Source organism: Enhydra lutris, unplaced genomic scaffold (genome assembly GCF_002288905.1).
Source record: "Enhydra lutris kenyoni isolate GAN:26980312 unplaced genomic scaffold, ASM228890v2 scaffoldscaffold4, whole genome shotgun sequence".
Lineage (NCBI taxonomy): Eukaryota > Metazoa > Chordata > Mammalia > Carnivora > Mustelidae > Enhydra > Enhydra lutris.
Window position 1 is genome coordinate 50,634,586 of NW_019154088.1, and position 18,445 is coordinate 50,653,030.

Sequence of the window (18,445 nt, forward strand, 5' to 3'; positions counted from 1 at the left end):
GTTCACTCTTTACTTGCATGAGTCCCTACTCAGCAATCCTGAAAAGCAAAAAGGAAAAACAGGCCCTATTGCATGGTCCAAGTCTTCATAGTTTACCACAGGGCTGAATAAGGAGGATTTATTAATAGGAAACTAGCTCAAAAAGCATTACTATTAGATCTTACATGTGGTGACTGATTTCTGTAGGCTTCTGTGTCTGGGAGAATCTTTTTCCAAGGCTACTCATTATGTCACTAGGGAAGGAAAAAAACCCTCTCTCTGTCCTTAGGCCTGAAAGATCTCTGGCATTGGCCTTGTAATCAAATTTTCCCTGAGATCTCTGCCTGGGGACCACTTATAGCACTGTTCTCAAGAGTTGCTTCTGTGGCTTCTCTCAGTGAGGATTTTTCTTATTCACTTTACCTATATGAATCGCTGTATGATCTTTGTTTCCCTAGTTTCACCCCCATTTCCATGCTCTCTGAAAACCGACACAGGTCCAGGCATATAAGAAGGAGGTAAAGCCGAGATGAAGACTAATTCAGAAAGCACTGAACGATTTCTTCTCTGGCTCCCTGCCTTTTTGCCCCAAGTCCTTCCATACTCCCAGATTGTTCTTTCTTCCATATGTTTCCGATTTGGCCAGGAGCTTGCTCTCCATTCTCTTCAGTGAACCGGATGTTAGGACATTCACCCTGCTCACATCAGGGGATGAGCTCTCTCACCACAGAGTGATTTATAATCTAGTTTAGAGATCCGTATTTTATAAGAAACTCCCCAACAGCCACCATGGAATGTTCTTACAAATTACAGGAAGATCCATGCTGACATTATCCATTTTAATAACTGTCTACCAACAGATAGGGAGAGTTCACCAGCCTTGTTAAAAGTGGGCCAGTGAAGACAAAATTTAACTGAGTCAAAATGGAACTGGACAGGTGAGGTGATGCTCTTAATCAGAAGAAATCATTCAGAGTATCAAAAATTGTTCTTTGCTTGTCAACAAACCTAAATCTTGCAGCTAGCTCCTAAGGGCTTTAGCAACAAATGTTTTTAGCAGAAAATAATGCTATCATTATTTTTTAAAATATTTTAAAATGGTGGTTGAGAGCTTCTGTTTCTAAGTAAGATGGACTAAGAAGCAATAGAACCCCATTCTCTCTGTAACAACTAAAAGAGCGAGATAATTTTTTAAAAAGTATATGTGTGTATATATATATATATATAGAATATAAATATTTATACACTGAGAGCTTAATGTTTTAAAATATATATATATAGCATGTATTTATATATACATAGAATTTAAAGTATATTCTATATTATATTTATGTAAGTCAACCCTCATTATTCACAGATTCTTTATTTGAGAATTCACTTATCCATAAAAATTTATTTGTAATGCTAAATCAAAGTTCACAGTGCTTTTGTGGTCATTTGTGACATGCATATGTACAGAATGGCAAAAAATTTGAGTGGCCCCCCACGCATATTCCCAGCTGAGATCAAAGAAAGCAACAACATTCTGCTTCTGGTTTCAGCTCTCATCCTGTACATAAGTGTCCTTTTCATGGTCTATTTAGTGCCATGTTTTTTGTATTTTGGGGCTTTTATTAGTTATTTTGCTTTTTAAAAATGGCCTCCAATTGTGGACTTAAGTGCTAAGTTCACAAATGCTGTGATGCACCCAATGAAGAAAATAGATGTGTTAGATAACACATCTCGCCTTTGTTCAGGTATGAGTTATTGCACTGTTGGCTGTGAATTCAGTTACTGAAGTAACAGTATATATTAAATAATCTAATCCTGCCTTTCTCCTAGGGACAATGATTCAATCTTTGCTAATTCAGTGATTGTGGTGAGCGTATAGAACATAACTACCTCAAATAATGAAAACCAACTGTGTGTGTATAATTTTTACACATATATTTTTATTTGTATGTATATTTATATAACTTGTACATATATGTGTATATATATTTTAAGACATTGGAGTGATGTGATACAAGGAGAACTGAATGAGCTCAATCAGAGTAGCCAGCCCTTCCAAGGAAGCAGGTTATTGCGGCTACTTAACTACCTGGGGGTGTTTGGAAATCGTGACTGAAAACTGAAGATTAAATTTGAGAGTAAAAGAGAAACCAACAAGGCTTTTGATGGTTGTGTAAGACGATTGTATCCAATTGGAAACTTCAGGAGCTCAAAAACCTGGTGGCCATTTTCCTCCAGAGTTCATTTGCTGAATCCACATCTGTGTGGGATGCTGGAGAGTACCTAAAAGGCAGATTATAATACTTCTTCATCTACCAATATTTGGTAAAGTACTACATGAAGAAGAGGGACTTCATTAAAAATGGGGCTGGTCTTCTCCTTGAGACTTTTGAAATATTTGCCAGATCATGGACCAGAAGGCTAAAGAAAGCAGCTCAAAGCTACCACAGAGACATTGACTCACACAGCTTTTGGGGGTAGGGAGATGGTAGGGAAAACTGCCAGGTTCTCAGTCACAACAAGGTTTCTTCCTTGAGACATTTTAGACCAAAGGTAGATTGAGTTTAATTGAAGCTGCAGTCCAGCTCTAGCCCAACTCACTTTTTGATTAGATCTAGAAAGGAAAGCCCCTTTCCGAGGAGAAAAGAATATAAACTTCAATCTCTACAACTCATTTCTATACAAAGATGACTTAAAATTTAAAAAAACAAAAAACAGGACATGTGAAGAAGCATAAGAATGGTAATCAAGAACAAAAATAATCAATAGGAACAGATTTACAGATGATTCAAATGTTGGAGTTAACAGATAAGACCTGAAAGAATTACAAGAATTATGTTAAATAGGGACGCCTGGGTGGCTCAGTTGGTTGGACGACTGCCTTCGGCTCAGGTCATGATCCCGGAGTTCCCGGATCGAGTCCCACATCGGGCTCCCAGCTCTGTGGGGTGTCTGCTTCTCCCTCTGACCTTCTCCTTGCTCATGCTCTCTCTCATTGTCTCTTTCTCAAATAAATAAATAAAATCTTTTAAAAAAAAAGAATTATGTTAAATAAAATATAGAGAAATATGGACAGAAATGTTGAAAAAATGACTAATTTTAGCAGAGAATTGGAATCTGTAAAACCAGATAGACCTTCTATAACTGAAAAACACAATATCTGAGATTGAAAACTTAGTGGATGAAGTTTAGAGCAGTCAAGACACAGCAGAGAAAGGTCAATAGCTATACATTCAAACTCAAGGTTAGAAAAAGGATAGAAAACTATTGAACAGAGTGAAAGAGACATGTGAGATACAGTAAAACAATCTAGTGTACATGTAATTGAACTTTATAAGTGAGGAGAAAGAGAACAAAGCAGTAGCATTATTTGAAGAGATAATGGCCAATAATTTACCTATAGAAATTCAAGAACTCAGAGAACCCCAAACATGTAAATACAAAGAAAATCACAATTAGGCACATGATAGGCAAAGCTCTGAGAAAAATAAATAAAGAGAAAAGTCTTAAAAGTAGTTGGAGGAACGAGACACCTTACCTTCAGAGGTACAAAAACAAGAATTGAAGATCACTTCTCAGCAAAAACCCTGGAGGCGAGGCACATGTTTGAAGAGCTGAAGGAAAGAAAGCTGCCAAACTGCAATTGAGCACCCAGAGAAATTATCTTTCAAAAATGAAGGCAAATTAAAAGCAAAAACTGGACTTCATTTCCAATATATCGGCACTACAACAAATAAAGTTCTTTTTTTTTTTTTTAAGATTTTATTTATTTATTTGACAGAGAGATCACAAGTGGACGGAGAGGCAGGCAGAGAGAGAGAGAGAGAGAGAGGGAAGCAGGCTCCCTGCCAAGCAGAGAGCCCGACGCAGGACTCAATCCCAGGACCCTGAGATCATGACCTGAGCCAAAGGCTGCGGCCTAACCCACTGAGCCACCCAGGCACCCCACAAATAAAGTTCTTAAGCTTTATATACAACTTTATCAAGCTGTCACTTGGGATTTATTAACCTTATTGTATTTAAAATTAAATATATAATAAAGTTGACCCTCAAATATAGAAAATTCTTAGACTCTTCCCATTTCAGGACTTCAAACCATCCACTCTTGCTTATGACTGGTGAAGCAAGTGTCTTTAACAAAGAACCTCTAACAAGAACTCTGAACACCAATTAAATCAATGAAAGAATGAACATGGAATATGATGACAAATGTATATAATGAACTGTGACCTAGTGATTTACTGACTTTTAATCTTCCTTTGCTCAGAGTCCTGAACTTCATACATTTCTGGTTATTTCCCAAAAAGTTACTTGCTGTCCTTTCTGCCTTCCAACGTGATCTCTGGAAAATTATCTTCCTTTTGGATCTTTAATCATCTACTGTAAAATAATCTGCAATGGATTCTAAAACATGTTTTGGATTATATGTGATCCCACATAATATAGTTATGAATTATAACCTATCTTGGTTGTTTCCTACTTATTTATTGTCTTGCTTTCTAAAGTTTCTTTTGGTAGCAGATTAATAAAGACATCTTCTATCTGAAAGCTTTTTCTGCCTCCTAAATATATATTTATCCTGAGATATATTGTCCCCCCCCACAAGTTTTTTCCTGGATTTCCTTAAATTTCTATAGATGTTTCTGCCTTGCCCAGTTATATACATTGACATACAACTATCCAACCAAGACCTTAAATGAAGATTTATAACTTCTCCACCTTCTATCCCATGGCTGTGTTACAATTCTTTTCCCATTTATCATTACTTAACATATATGCCTCATGCACTAAATCTTTCTTAGCCCCAGTTCATTTTTGTTAACTTTAGATATATACTGTTATGGACTCACTTGTTAAGTATTTAGTTATCACAAAGATAATCCCAAATAAAGTCTTCCTTAGTTTTTGTCAAGTCTACAAAAATTGCACTTTTTAATCTTCTGTGCAAGATTACAGATTTCACAGACCCAAGTGTGAAAAGACAGAAGATCATGAAAAAAATAAATTCTCTGGGAATTTACAGATACCACCTGCAGTTCAAGGTAGTAGTGCTCTTGATTTTCATAGGCCTTGAAATTAGGGTCTTAATCCAAGTGTACCAAAATCTCCAAGGAACATTAGGCTTCAGATGACATCTTAGTAACAGATACAAATCTAATTAGCAGTGTGACATCTATTAGTAACCAGCAAATATGCATTAATAATGTGTAGTCAATTGGTATTTGGTAAACAATTAGTGATATGTAGTAAAGTAATAATTTGTAGTAAAGACTTACTAGTGATGTGTAATGAGCCTGGATCATGGAATGCTGCTAGGTGACTTGTCCTGCTTCTTTCCCAGGACTCCTGGGAATATCAGGAAATGGGACAAGCATCTTATCCATAAAGTCATAGTAAAAGTTCAATTAATCCCGTGTTACATTAAAAGAAGTAACTTTCCTGTATCCTCTAGCATTTAAACATGGTAGTTAAAAAAGAAAATTCCATGCTCTTGAAGAGAAAAAACTTGGTATGAACCAGCAGAAACATCTACCTACGTTATGCATATGGTTGCAACCTCAGTTACTCTTTCTGTTCCTCTTCCATTTAACTACAGTCTCTACCCCAGTCATAGTCTCACCTTTGATGCCTTGGGCTGCCATCTTTTCAAGCTCTGACTTTGGGGAAACTACAAGATCAAGAAGCAGTTATCCTTCTGGCATAGTCTCCTCCAACACATTCATGTTGCCAAGGGGAAAGGAATCCACTGTCACATTTTCTTTCTTAGACAGAGTCACTTTCCATAGCCACAGGGTCTTTTGAGGGAAGCTCTCAGTCCTCTTGAGCCCTATGTTATCTCTCTGCATTACAGCCTTGCTAGAAAAAGAGGCACTCTTGAAAGTAGAATGGAATCTACATGAGACAATATGTTGTTTGTCTTTTAAATTGCAAATAACTATTTTAGAATCGTATAGGCCTGGGTTCAAATTCTGACTCTATCACTTAATATTGGAAAGACTTGAAGGAAGCTTGACATACCCTCTCTCAATTGATTTCTAAAAAGTGGAATAATAAAACCTACTTTGTAATACTGTTGTAAGGATCAGGGATAATTTATGTTAGATGCCGGAATGCTGCATAGGCAAAATAGGTGCTCAGTTAATGGTAATTTGCTATTCTTAGAGTAGTTTCTCTACTATGAGGAAGAGGACACCCTTGTGTAAAACAAACATTATATTTGCTTCTGTGGAAGCAAGGGGGTCACTTAACCAAGTGGGTTATCTAGCTTTGTACCATAAGCATTCAATAAATTCTAGTGAACTAGTGGTAACAGACTGTTTCCTGTATATACCAGAAGAAGGCTGCCTTTCTTTTCCCTTAAACAGTTCATGAACATCATTGTCTTCAAGTGTTCATTGTGCTCTAGTACTCTCAGTTACTAAAATGTAGTGTCTAACAACAATATACTCTTAGGTGCACATTACTAGATCAAAAGCTAATAACTAGAATGTCAAGGTTTTGATTATTCCATTATGAATTGTGTTCATAATACAACCTTGGTTACTGAAAGATCTAAAAGTATCTTCTGAATCATCAAAGATTAAATTGATTCAATGTGATTTTTCTATTGAGCATATTTGTGGTATTCAAAACCTTTGAAATTGGTAGCCTAAGAAAGCTCCTTGAGGGAAGGCCAGAATGTTCTGGGCTATTGTCTAATTGTCTATGTACACAATGCCTGGAGAAGTAGGCGTTCAATAAATATTTGTTGAACTTAAAAGTAGGGTGTGGGGTGGGAGTTTGTAAGGTATATAGCTTATATGGCAATTCAATCTTCTAACTAGGGATTTAATTAGTAAGAACAACATATTGCTAAACCACAATAGAAAACAGAGGCATCATTAAAGGTTAGGTGCCTTAATATCAGTATTTAAATAAAAGAATTTCTTTATGAAATGGAATTTCTCTAGCTATGCTGCCGGGAGGGGGGTCGGTCATCTTATTATTTTCTCATTTGTGTGAACAGTGATTTCTAAAGATAGATAAAAGTGCAAAAGATAGGTCCCCTAAACACACAGGCATTCCCCAAATTTGGCAATGTTACTTTCACGAAATCAGCAGTTTAAGAAATTATGTGCTGACTCTACAACTGATTTTTACACACCAGATTTAGACTTTAGAGTAGCAGCTAATGATCTAATATATCTCAAGCCATCAGCTGTATAGCTTCCTGCCAGAGAACAATTTAATGTTGGCTTCATTACTTCATTTGTCTCCAAAGCAGTTTGTATGATTCAAAAATATATATTTTATAATGTTTCCATTATAGTTTTAGAAAGATGTTGCTATTAGAAATAAGAAGCATAGTTCTGATAAACTTCATAACACTGAAACAAAGAAAATAATTACTAGGTATAATTATTAGGTAATCCAAACAGAACACATTAACCTCCAATTAGAAGTTTATTTAATGTAAGACGTTCAAAGATCAGAGGTATGAAATGTTGCAAGTACACCATCAAAGATTAGCTCTGATTTTAAAGAAATGCTCAGGTTTAATTGTGAATTTGTGATATTTTATAGATTCTTTCATATTATGTATAAGTCCGTATACATATGCAACTCTTCAGAAACATATTTTGTAAAACAGGATGGAATCACCTATAATTAATCAGGGAACTTGCAGGTATAACAGAAAAAAGACAACTTTAGAAGCTTTTGGCTTTGTCCCCTTTTCTGTAAACCTTTTTTTTTTTTTTTTTTTTAAACATAGGCCTGCCTTAAAATGCTGGCATATTTGGTTTGTAGCATATCCATACTCTTTTTCTTCCACTCAGCTGGAGACAAAGTGAGGTCTCTTAAATCTCAGTGAGATGATGAGGACTTTTGCAACACAGAAGGGGCGGTTCTACGAGACACAACCCCCAACGATCAGCCTTGCTGAAGCTAACTTGAAGATAATTTAAGAGAAAACAGCAGAGTGACATATGTTGAGAAGAAATGAGTAGCCTTCATACCTCATACATTACTTCACTCCTTATGTCGAAAGCCATGCTGACAGTCTTCCGTAGCAAGCCTTGTTTTTCCCCAACCCCCTGTTCATGCTAGATCTGGTGTCTCTGTTCCAGCCACGCAGAGCTGTGCCAGACCCTCTGCCACCTCCCACGTGCCTCCCCCTGACCCATCGCCTGTTCCCGGGCTGCCCCAGAACATGCAGCCCAGGCCCCTTTTGTCTTTCTGGAACATCTGCTCACAAGGAAGAAGGGAGTTTTCCCCCAAATTGATGCTTTCTTTTCCCATTTCTCTTTTGGATCTCAATCTCTCCTGTGTGCTAACCCAAACTTACTGACATGCCTTGTGTGAATTTTTGTTTTGAACCAGACCCATCAAATGGAACCCAGTGTTCTTGGGAAAATCATAAAATGACTGCTTGAGCTGATATTTTATTGAATTAGGACATATATTACAACATCTGTTTCATAGTTACTATAATAAATAATGTTTCACTTCTCAAGGCTTGAGTTATAAAAATAATTGATTTTGACATTAGCCCATCTATTTAAAATGGGCTATAAAGTGCTCAAAAAATTCTAAATAATATGATGACCTGAAAAGGAGGCAATCTTCTAGCTGGATGAGGACTTTGGAGCTCTGTCTAGGGGATCCTATAGAAATACAGTGATAAAAGACCATAGGTATCAGCTGTCTAGTCCCGATGTTTGTTAATCCAACCAGCATCGCTTAGGTTGAAAGTCCTGTATTTGTTTCTATGGTTATAAACAGTCCCACCCTTCTGGACATTTACATTGAATCAGTCAACCAGCCAGCCAGTTGTGCAAAAAAAGGGTCTGGGAGTAATTAAAACAAGAGTTATAATTTTTTTTTGTCATTTTACCATTCTTTGTCAGGCTCTAACAATACCAACCTGAGACAAGAACAACATCTGAAAACGGTAAAGATATACTAGCAAACATAAGAACGCACGAGTAATTAATTATAGCTATTAGAGGTGTATGGATCAGGTGTCCCTCCCTACACCTCACCAGCTGTGTTTGACACAGGAATGCAAACAAGTCCATGCAGGCCTGGCCCACTGAAGGGTGGGCCTGGTAGGGCCTGAGTGGTGTGAGGAACCCAGGAGGCTCCTGGGAAAGGACTCTCTCTGAGGAGAGGCAAGGTTTGTTCTAATAACTGTTTTGGCTGTCAGAGGAGATGGGGAGAATAAGAACAACCAAGCATTTATCACTCAGATTTGTCCTTCAATGTCTTCTTCAAGAACTGACAGGAAGCTTCCAGGAAAGGTGAGGGCAAGCCTCTATGATGTTTTGGGAAGTGGGAGACTCTTACCTGGCACACAGTGACTCTAAAGCTTTGGTGACACAGCAGGGAACTTGTGACAGTGGCAGCACCTGCACTGGAAATCCCCAAGAACATGTTTGGCAGGAAAAGAAGCATGGCGGGCCTTGTGCAGGATCTCAATATGGCCCCACTGCACTAGTTGTGGTGTACTAATTTTGTGAACTTTATTTCTATTTTGTGTTGGAAAGGGATGATGCAGTGGTTGTGGCTGTGAGAATATCAAGAGCTTGAGCCCCACTCAGGCTTCATAAGATGGTTGGGGGCTCCAACACTTGTCTCTTGCCCCAGCAGAGCCATCCGGTTTTATGGAACTGCACAGGCTTGGGTAATGAGCCTATCTACAGGCCCTTCCCAAATATTTGGAACCACGTACAACTCCTAAGATTTCCCCAGGACACATAGGGCTCCCAGCAGTGATAGATTTATGTTTTCTAGTCTGGCAGAATGGGAGCTATAAACATAATTAATTTGGCTTGGAAAAATTTGGTTGGAGTATGTATGCCATTTCTCATGTTAGAGTATTGTGGTGGAATCACACCCATGCCAACTACATTGGGGGGTGTGGAACAAAAGAAATTCTGTAACTGCTAATGACTCCATTTTTGTTCCCAGGCTAGCACAAAAAGGTTTACGAAACCAAATACTAAAAAGTTGCTGAGGTAACTCTCTCCAGCGGAAGCCAAACACCAACAACTTGCGCAGAGTAAGTGGTAGAAAAGAAATGTGTGTTGCAAGGAAAAAGAAACACATATGGCATGACTCTGGCACAGTCATAAGCACCAATTTCTAAATAAAAATCTCTTATTTATCTGGTAAACTGTTGATTAAGCAGTAATCACAGACATTAGTTTCACCTTTTCCAGGAAGCAGGTAAACATCTTCTTTGTTTTACTCATGCTGACGACCTGCCCACCCTCCTTCACGCCTGTTGTGTCTGATCTATGAGATCCAATGTGGGCTAAAGGGCATCAGGCGCCATGAAGAAGGGCTGCCCACAACTGCCTTACGATCACCACCTCTGTGGTCCGACATGAAGAGAGTGAACGTGGAAGCTGGATATTTACCGATGTCAGCCCAGTCTAGGAATGTCCATCCTCAAGGATGTGGGCATCTGGGGTGGGGCTGGGGGGGAAGGAGTCAGTGTAATATTTTCTACAAATTACACTTAATTACCACAACAAAGTTTGGTGAACAGTTGTGAAAGCCAAGTCTAGAAGAGTTGTGAGGGATCCATGCATAAAAGAACCTATTAGAACTTCTGTTTGTATTTGTATCTCCTTTATATAATCTGCAATCATTTTAAATAGATGGGTTGACACTGGTGCCCGTATTCTATGCATCAAGAGTCCATGCGCCATAAACAGAAGATGACTTAGCAATCCCAAAACACAGAGAGGCTGCCTGCATAGCTCCAGTTATGGGTTTGCTTTCAGTATGTTAAGACTTACCACTACGCCCAGTTAAGTGAATGTATAGATTATATTGTCTAACTCACAAAATGGGCAAGAGGATTAAACTTATTTTTTTTTAAAGATTTTATTTATTTATTTGACAGAGAGAAATCACAAGTAGGCAGAGAGGCAGGCAGAGAGAGAGGAGGAAGCAGGCTCCCTGCTGAGCAGAAAGCCCGATATGGGGCTTGAACCCAGGACCTGGGATCATGACCTGAGCTGAAGGCAGTGGCTTAACCCACTGAGCCACCCAGGCGCCCAATTAAACTTATTCTTAAAATGCAGTCCCAAGTTGAAAGATCCCCAGTAATGCAAGTATGTACGATTAGAGATGGGCCCCTTTCCTTCAGTTATGAATTGACAACAAAATTAAAAAAAAAAAAATCTTTCCAGAAGTTGTTTAGAATTACGAAGGACAGGATTTGAAACTATAAATTCAGTTACTCTTGTTGAAGTTGAACCTTGCACTAATAATATAAAATCACTTAGGATATTAGCTAATAATGGTTAGAAGCACCACCATCAGCTAGTCATTTATAAACTAAGAAACTAGAACATATTAATATAAGCTTTGGTGAGGAAACATATTTTTGCATTATTAATTTTAGAAATAAAGTTGTTTATTTCACCTTTATCTTGTTAAATTCCTTTTTTGTGTCTCTTTTACATTGTACATACAAAAACCTAAGAAAAAGTTCTAATATGGCTGGATCAATAAAGCTCAGAGACCAGCGATGTAACTGCAAATCAGGAATGTACACAAACATATTTCACAAAGTGCTCTACTGTCTTTTTTTTTTACATTGTTTGGTGATGCTTTTTTATTTTTTTTTAACTTTATTTCATTTTTTCAGTGTTCCAAGATTCATTGTTTATGCACCACACCACAACCATGATTAAATCTTTCTCTAAAATTGGGCCTCACGTATTTAACTAAAGAAGGGATTCTGGAACTAAAAATAAAATTTTGCAACCACTGTGCTAGGCAGTATTATACCTTAATCTATAATAGGTAGAAAAAAAATCTGCCCATTTTAGAAATATGCTCCTAATAATTTTTTATTCACTGGAAACATAAAAACCTTGTTGTTAGAACTTAAGTCAATATAATTGCCAGGAAATCCACCAGTTCTTCCATGGGAAGTTTATTGTCCACATGTGGCCATTAGTTCTGATAATAATACAATTGCAAGTACTAAGATATAACATATATTTTACTGAACCATTTTTAACCTAACTAGCTAAATCAGCTCTCAGCCAGACATACTTTTAAAGCCAAGATAAAGGTCGATCATTCTTTTAGTATTTATGTCTCATCCTTTAAGAGACTGACATAAGTCATTTGGAAACAAAATGTTTTGGGGGATGCCTGGATGTCTCAGTCAGTTACGCATCTGAATTCACCTAAGGTCATGATCCTAGGGCCCTGGGATTGAGTCCGGCATTGGGTTCTATGCTCAGAGGGGACCCAGCTTCTCCCTCTGCCTGCAACTCCTCCTGCTTGTGTTCACTCTCTCTCTCTCACACACACACAAATAAATAAAATCCTTAAAAAAAAAAAAAGAAAATGTCTTTTTAAAATCTGAATTCTTTTCACTCTTCTATATGCTTGAAAACGTTCATGATGTGATGTTGAGAAATTGACATTTTTCTGGCTTACATGTGGAGACCTAATTTAATGTTTAAATATGTAGAAATGCATATCCCAGAAGAGCATTAATTAGAAGTGCAGATATTAATAAGGATCCTTAAAACTTGCTCCTTCTACTTGTATTATAGCCCTGTGCATGTGAAAAATATATATGGGATTTTAAGAGGAGAGAAATACATCAAGTGTGAATCCACCCCCTACATACTAATGAAAATAAGTTATAGAAATTAAGATGGGAAAAAATTATTAAATGTTAACTAAACCCAGGTAGGAACGTAGAATTTGAGAAATGGAATGCATCTTACCTCTTATTTTATAGAAGAGAGAGCAGAGTCCCAGAGAAACTAAATGCCCCCGAGGGCTGTGTGGTTTCCATGCAGATTCCAATGCAGTGGACTTCCCACCACATCAGGAGATACATCCACATCTATATCTAAATCTGTCTCTACCCAGGTATCGATATCTATACATATACATCAATATTTTTTTAATGGCACTAAAAATAAAATTAAATCAAATAGTAATTTTTTAAAAATTTTATTTATTTGACAGAGAGAGATCACAAGTAGGCAGAGAGGCAGGCAGAGAGAGAGAGAGGAGGAAGCAGGCTCCCTGCCCAGCAGAGAGCCTGATGTGGGACTCGATCCCAGGACCTGATATCGTGGCCCCAGCTGAAGGCAGAGGCTTAACCCACTGAGCCACCCAGGCGCCCTTCAAATAGTAATTTTGCATTACCCTCATCTCTTTGTATCTCCTCTTAATAAGGAACATTGACCAGGGACATTGACCTCTGGGGACAATAAATCCAGATGGTACTTCTTTCCGGTGGGAGACTCTGAGAGTTCATGAGGATTGACATCTTTTTTTTTTTTTAAGATTTTATTTATTTATTTGACAGAGATCACAAATAGGCAGAGAGGCAGGCAGAGAGAGGGGGAAGCAGGCTCTGCACTGAGCAGAGGGCCCGATGCAGGGCTCGATCCCAGGACCCTGGGATCATGACCCAAGCTGAAGGCAGAGACTTTAACCCACTGAGCCACCCAGGCGCTCCGAGGATTGACATCTTGACTGTTTGAAGCTTGGAGTATCTCACTTCAGGTACATGCTCATTGGCCACACCTGCTCTTCTATTGCCCTGGTTTATACCTTCCCTCTGAGTCAAGGCTCCACTCACTTGATTCCCATTTATTAAGCACCTAAATGGTGCCAGATGCTAAGGATTTACAGGAGAAATGGACCCCATCTCCACCGTGAAGGATCTCTGTCAGGTGGCCAGGGAGGCAAGTATTCACCTCCTCCCTTCACACTTTATTCCCACTGTGCTAAGGGTCTCAAACCGCAGAGCAATGGGGTTGCACCTGTGACATGTGAGTGTTCAGGTGGGGTTAATAATTTGGCATCCTTCCAAGTGATCTTCTTTACGTAGTTTCTAGACATTACCTAGAGGAGCAGCTAAGTGCAAAAGAAAGGAAGAAAAATGAGACTATTCTCCCTGTTTAATGTTGCTTCTGTGGTGCTAAAAGCATTGGGCAAGCTTTCTACATGGAGAAGGCTGGAAGGAGAGTGCAGGTGGAGCCATCCCTAACATCTGTATTTTATCTAGCCTTTGCTTTGACAATCTTTCTCTCTGAGGGTATGTCATGCCTGTGTGATATGTCTAATTCTGTGATGGGTGATGTTGTAACAGGATTCTCTTTTCTTAGCCTCCCCCCTTCTCTCACTTCAATTCTTGCCCTGTTACACAGAATTCTATGTCTCTAGAAGTTAAATACCTTGAGATTTTGGCTTCTCTGGTATGAAGTCACCCGAAAATGGCCTAGGTCTTTGATTCTCATAGAAATCTGGCATACGCTTCTGACAAGCTATTTGATTGGCTCAAACAGGTCAAAATAAACATGATTGATCTATAGGCCCTTTCTAGACATTCAGATGCTTGGTTTAACTGGTCTGCTTAGATCATTTTTGGCCCCATGCAATGATAGACATTTTCTTTCTACAGTATTAGAAATAGGTTATCTTCAGAAGATTCATGATCTCTTTATCCCTCCCCATGCTTCCCACACTCCCCTCTTGCTTCCCAGAGGTGTAATTGTTCTTTGGGCTGTGCCCAATGCCTTCAATAATGCAAGGCAGATGTCTCACAGCAATCAAACTAATGAAATATAAAAGGTTATTAGGAGAAGAAAATTCCATAAATATCCATAGGTCAATGTGACCATGAGCAATCAGCTTCATGAGCATGTAATAATATGACTTTGTATCTTTCATGAGGTTCTCTGAGTGCTTTATGTAGTAGTCAGTATTATTAGTCTACTTTACAGATGAAGACATTGACACATAGAGAGATGTAGTATTCCCAAGTTCATATGCTGAGTCCAGTGCAGAGCAGCAAGAAAAAGAGTGAGCAGACATCCTATAAAGCTATATTTATACCAAGGTTGTTTCAAGAAGAGAAGAACAAAGTCTGTGAGTGAAAACAAAGCTATTACAGCTAGCAACACCACCTATTTCTCTTATTCCAGACTAAGGTCTGAGAGAGGAGAGGGAGAAAAAGAAAGCAGTGTTTGAATTTACCATACATGATAGGAGAGAAAGATATTCATCTGGCATTTGGTTTTAAAACATTTTAGGCAATAGCTATGCAAATAATTACATGTACCAAAGTAAAAAATTATGTCATTTAACATCAACTTACTTTTTTTTCCCGTATTCAAAACCCACCAGACCTACCATGTGCCACGTATGGCACCATAGTTCACTTCTCTTCATAGTGCCTGGCACATTATAAGCTCTCCAAGAGCTACTGAATGAATAAATGCTAAGTAGGGAAATAGATAGACAGAAAGATATTAATACCTATCTTAGTATTAATTACCATCTCAGTGATGAGAATGTCAGCAAAGGACAAATAATTTGGACAGAGTCACACAAGTAGTTCATGGTAGAGCTGGGATTTTTTTTTTTTTTTACCTTTTTAAAATTTTTTTTAAGTTTAAATGCAATTAGCCAACATATAATACATCATTAGTTTCAGATGTAGAGTTCAATAATTCATCAGTTGCATATAACACTCAGTGCTTATCACATCATGTGCCCTCCTTAACACCCATCACCCAATTACCCCATCCAATTACCCCACCTACCTCCCTTCCAACAACCCTCAGTTTGTTTCCTATATTTAAGAGTTTCTCATGGTTTTTCTCTCTCTGATGACTTACCATTCAGTTTTTCCTCCCTTCCCCTATGATCCTCTGCACTGTTTCTTATATTCTACCTATGAGTAAAACCATATGATGATTGTCTTTCTCTGATTGACTTATTTTGCTTAGCATAATACCCTCCAGTTCCATCCATGTCGATGTAAATGGTAAGTGTTCATCCTTTCTGATGGCTAAGGAATATTTCACTTTGTATATATACACCACATCTTCTTTATCCATTCATCTGTCGATGAACATCTCAGCTCTTTCCACAGTTCGGCTATTATGCGCATGACTGCTAAAAACATTGCTGTGCAATTGCCCCTTCAGATCACTACATCTGTATCTTTGGGGTCAATACCTAGTAGTGCAATTGCTGGGTCATAGGGTAGCTCTATTTTTAACTTCTTGAGGGAATCTCTGTACTGTTTTCCAGAATGGCTGTACCAGCTTGCATTCCCACCAACCATGTAAGAAGGTTCCCCTTTCTCTGCATCCTTGCCAACATTTATTGTTTCCTGACTTGCTAATTTTAACCATTCTGACTGGTGTGAGTTGAGATCTCACTGTGGTTTTGATTTGTATTTCCCTGATACCAGGTATGTGGAGCATTTTTCCATGTGTCTGTTGGCCATTTGTATGTCTTCTTTGGAGAAATGTCTGTTCATGTCTTCTGCCCATTTCTTGATGGATTATTCATTTGTTGAGTGTTGGGTTTGATAAGTTCTTTATAGATTTTGGATACTAGCCTTATCTAATATGTCATTTGCAAATACCTTCTCCCATTCTGTAGATTACTTGTTGATTCTTTCCTTTGCTGTGTGAAAGCTTTTTAGCTCGATGAAGTCCCAATAATTCATTTTTGCTTGTGTTTCCCGTGCCTTTGGAGACATATCTAACAAGAAGTTGCTGCAGCCGAGGTCAAAGAGGTGCTACCTATGTTCTCCTCTAGGATTTTGATGGATTCCTGCTAGAGCTGGGATTTTTAACTCTCCTTCCATGTCCTCAAACTAAAGGGCCTATCAGACTATTTCAACCACATACCATACCCTTCTTAGAAGAGGTCCAGGGGCGCCTGGGTGACTCAGTGAGTTAAGCCTCTGCCTTCGGCTCGGGTCATTATCTCAGGGTCCTGGGATCAAGCCCCACATCAGGCTCTCTGCTCAGCAGGGAGCCTGCCTCCCCTTCTCTCTCTGCCTGCCTCTTTGCCTACTTGTGATTTCTGTCTGTCAAATAAATAAATAAAATTTAAAAAAAAAAAAGAAGAGGTCCAGTAAATACAAGGTTCTCCATTTGGTTACATTTCCAGCAGGGTTCAAGTATCTCATGACCTTTCCCTATGCCGCATTGTTTAGGTCCACCTTAAATCCCTCAAAATGGCTTATCATTGCTCATTAGTTTAGCAATGAAATATTATTTCACTGTGATACCTCTAGTGCTATTATTTTATTGAGTGTATCTTGTAACTTCAATTTTAGGTTCTTTGAAGGCACAAGGCTTGTGTTATTTAACTTTTTGCATTACCCTCAGCATCTTGTGCTGTGTTATTCACATAAAAATAGATATTTAGGATTTTTAGCAAGTGGATTAAAATGAAATGACATCACTATTGCTACTCTGTGACTGGACATTAAGAGACACCAAGGAGGTTTCTAGAATTCTCACAGCCAACATCTTATCACTATAAGGACCACTGAAGCAATAATCAAACCTGGCCCATATGACAAGCCCCTAAAATAAAGAAATCTGATGTATCAGGTTATAGTAGTCTCTATACTTTGCTCCTTCTTCCTCAATAAACAATGGCACTCATTTGGAATAAAGTGACAGAATTCAAAAATTCAATACACTTCTGGTCCTGCTAGGAATGAGAAATGTTGAAGGCTTTAGGACCACATTATATCCAAATGGGGATATTTTTACGGTTCATATATGTTCTTTTGGTATAACCAGAAACCATGTATGTTACAATATCCCACATCTGTAACATGATTGGTGGTTTCCACTCTCATCAAAGTGAAAGGAAAGCATTGGTTGTACCAAAGGGGTGGGAGGATGGGGTACAGAGCCAATGGGTTCCAATGGTCTAAGCACAGAGCATGGTTTACAAAAAGTATCCAATGACTGTACTAATCCAAAAAATTTGGTAGGCTATGTTTGTTAAGTGTGGAACTTTCTTGCACAGGTACTGACAGCTGGTAATAAGATACAGAAACTGTTACCACATCAGTAGCCCCAATCCTTCCTGGCCTGGAGCTTTCCCAAGATTTGTGCCCTCTGCTACCGTGTTTATGATACACAGCACAGCATGGGCTGCTGAACGTGCCCATTTTTCAGTTCAAGGGGTGTTCAACCATTTCTTCCACATCTTTACTCATGAGAAGTGACTTTCTAAATTCTTGGATGCTGGAAATGACCCAAACATAGCTCACTAAACTAATTTCCCTCAGAATTTTTAACTGCATGTGCATTTGAGCATAAATACTATCCATATGTTTCTGATGCATTTACACTGAACTCATCAAAGGACTGTGTTGTAAGAGTTGTTTGATGTCCAAGAATACTTGAGGGTTTTTTTTTTTAATGGAATTTTATACTTTCTTTCACCATTTTTCTTAGGAAGCCAAACACTGTTGAGAGTAAACAAACTCAGACCCCCAAGGATCTGGGGTTTACCCTTATATTCAAAACTCAGGAGGATAGTTTGACAGCTTGGCAGGAAAGACATCCCTAGCTTTGGGTATATCTTGGCACTATTCCCCAAAGGATAGGAAAGCCTTAGGGTGAGCCGGGAAACCCCTTTCAGGAGACCTTCTTTCATTTGGTGGTTTATT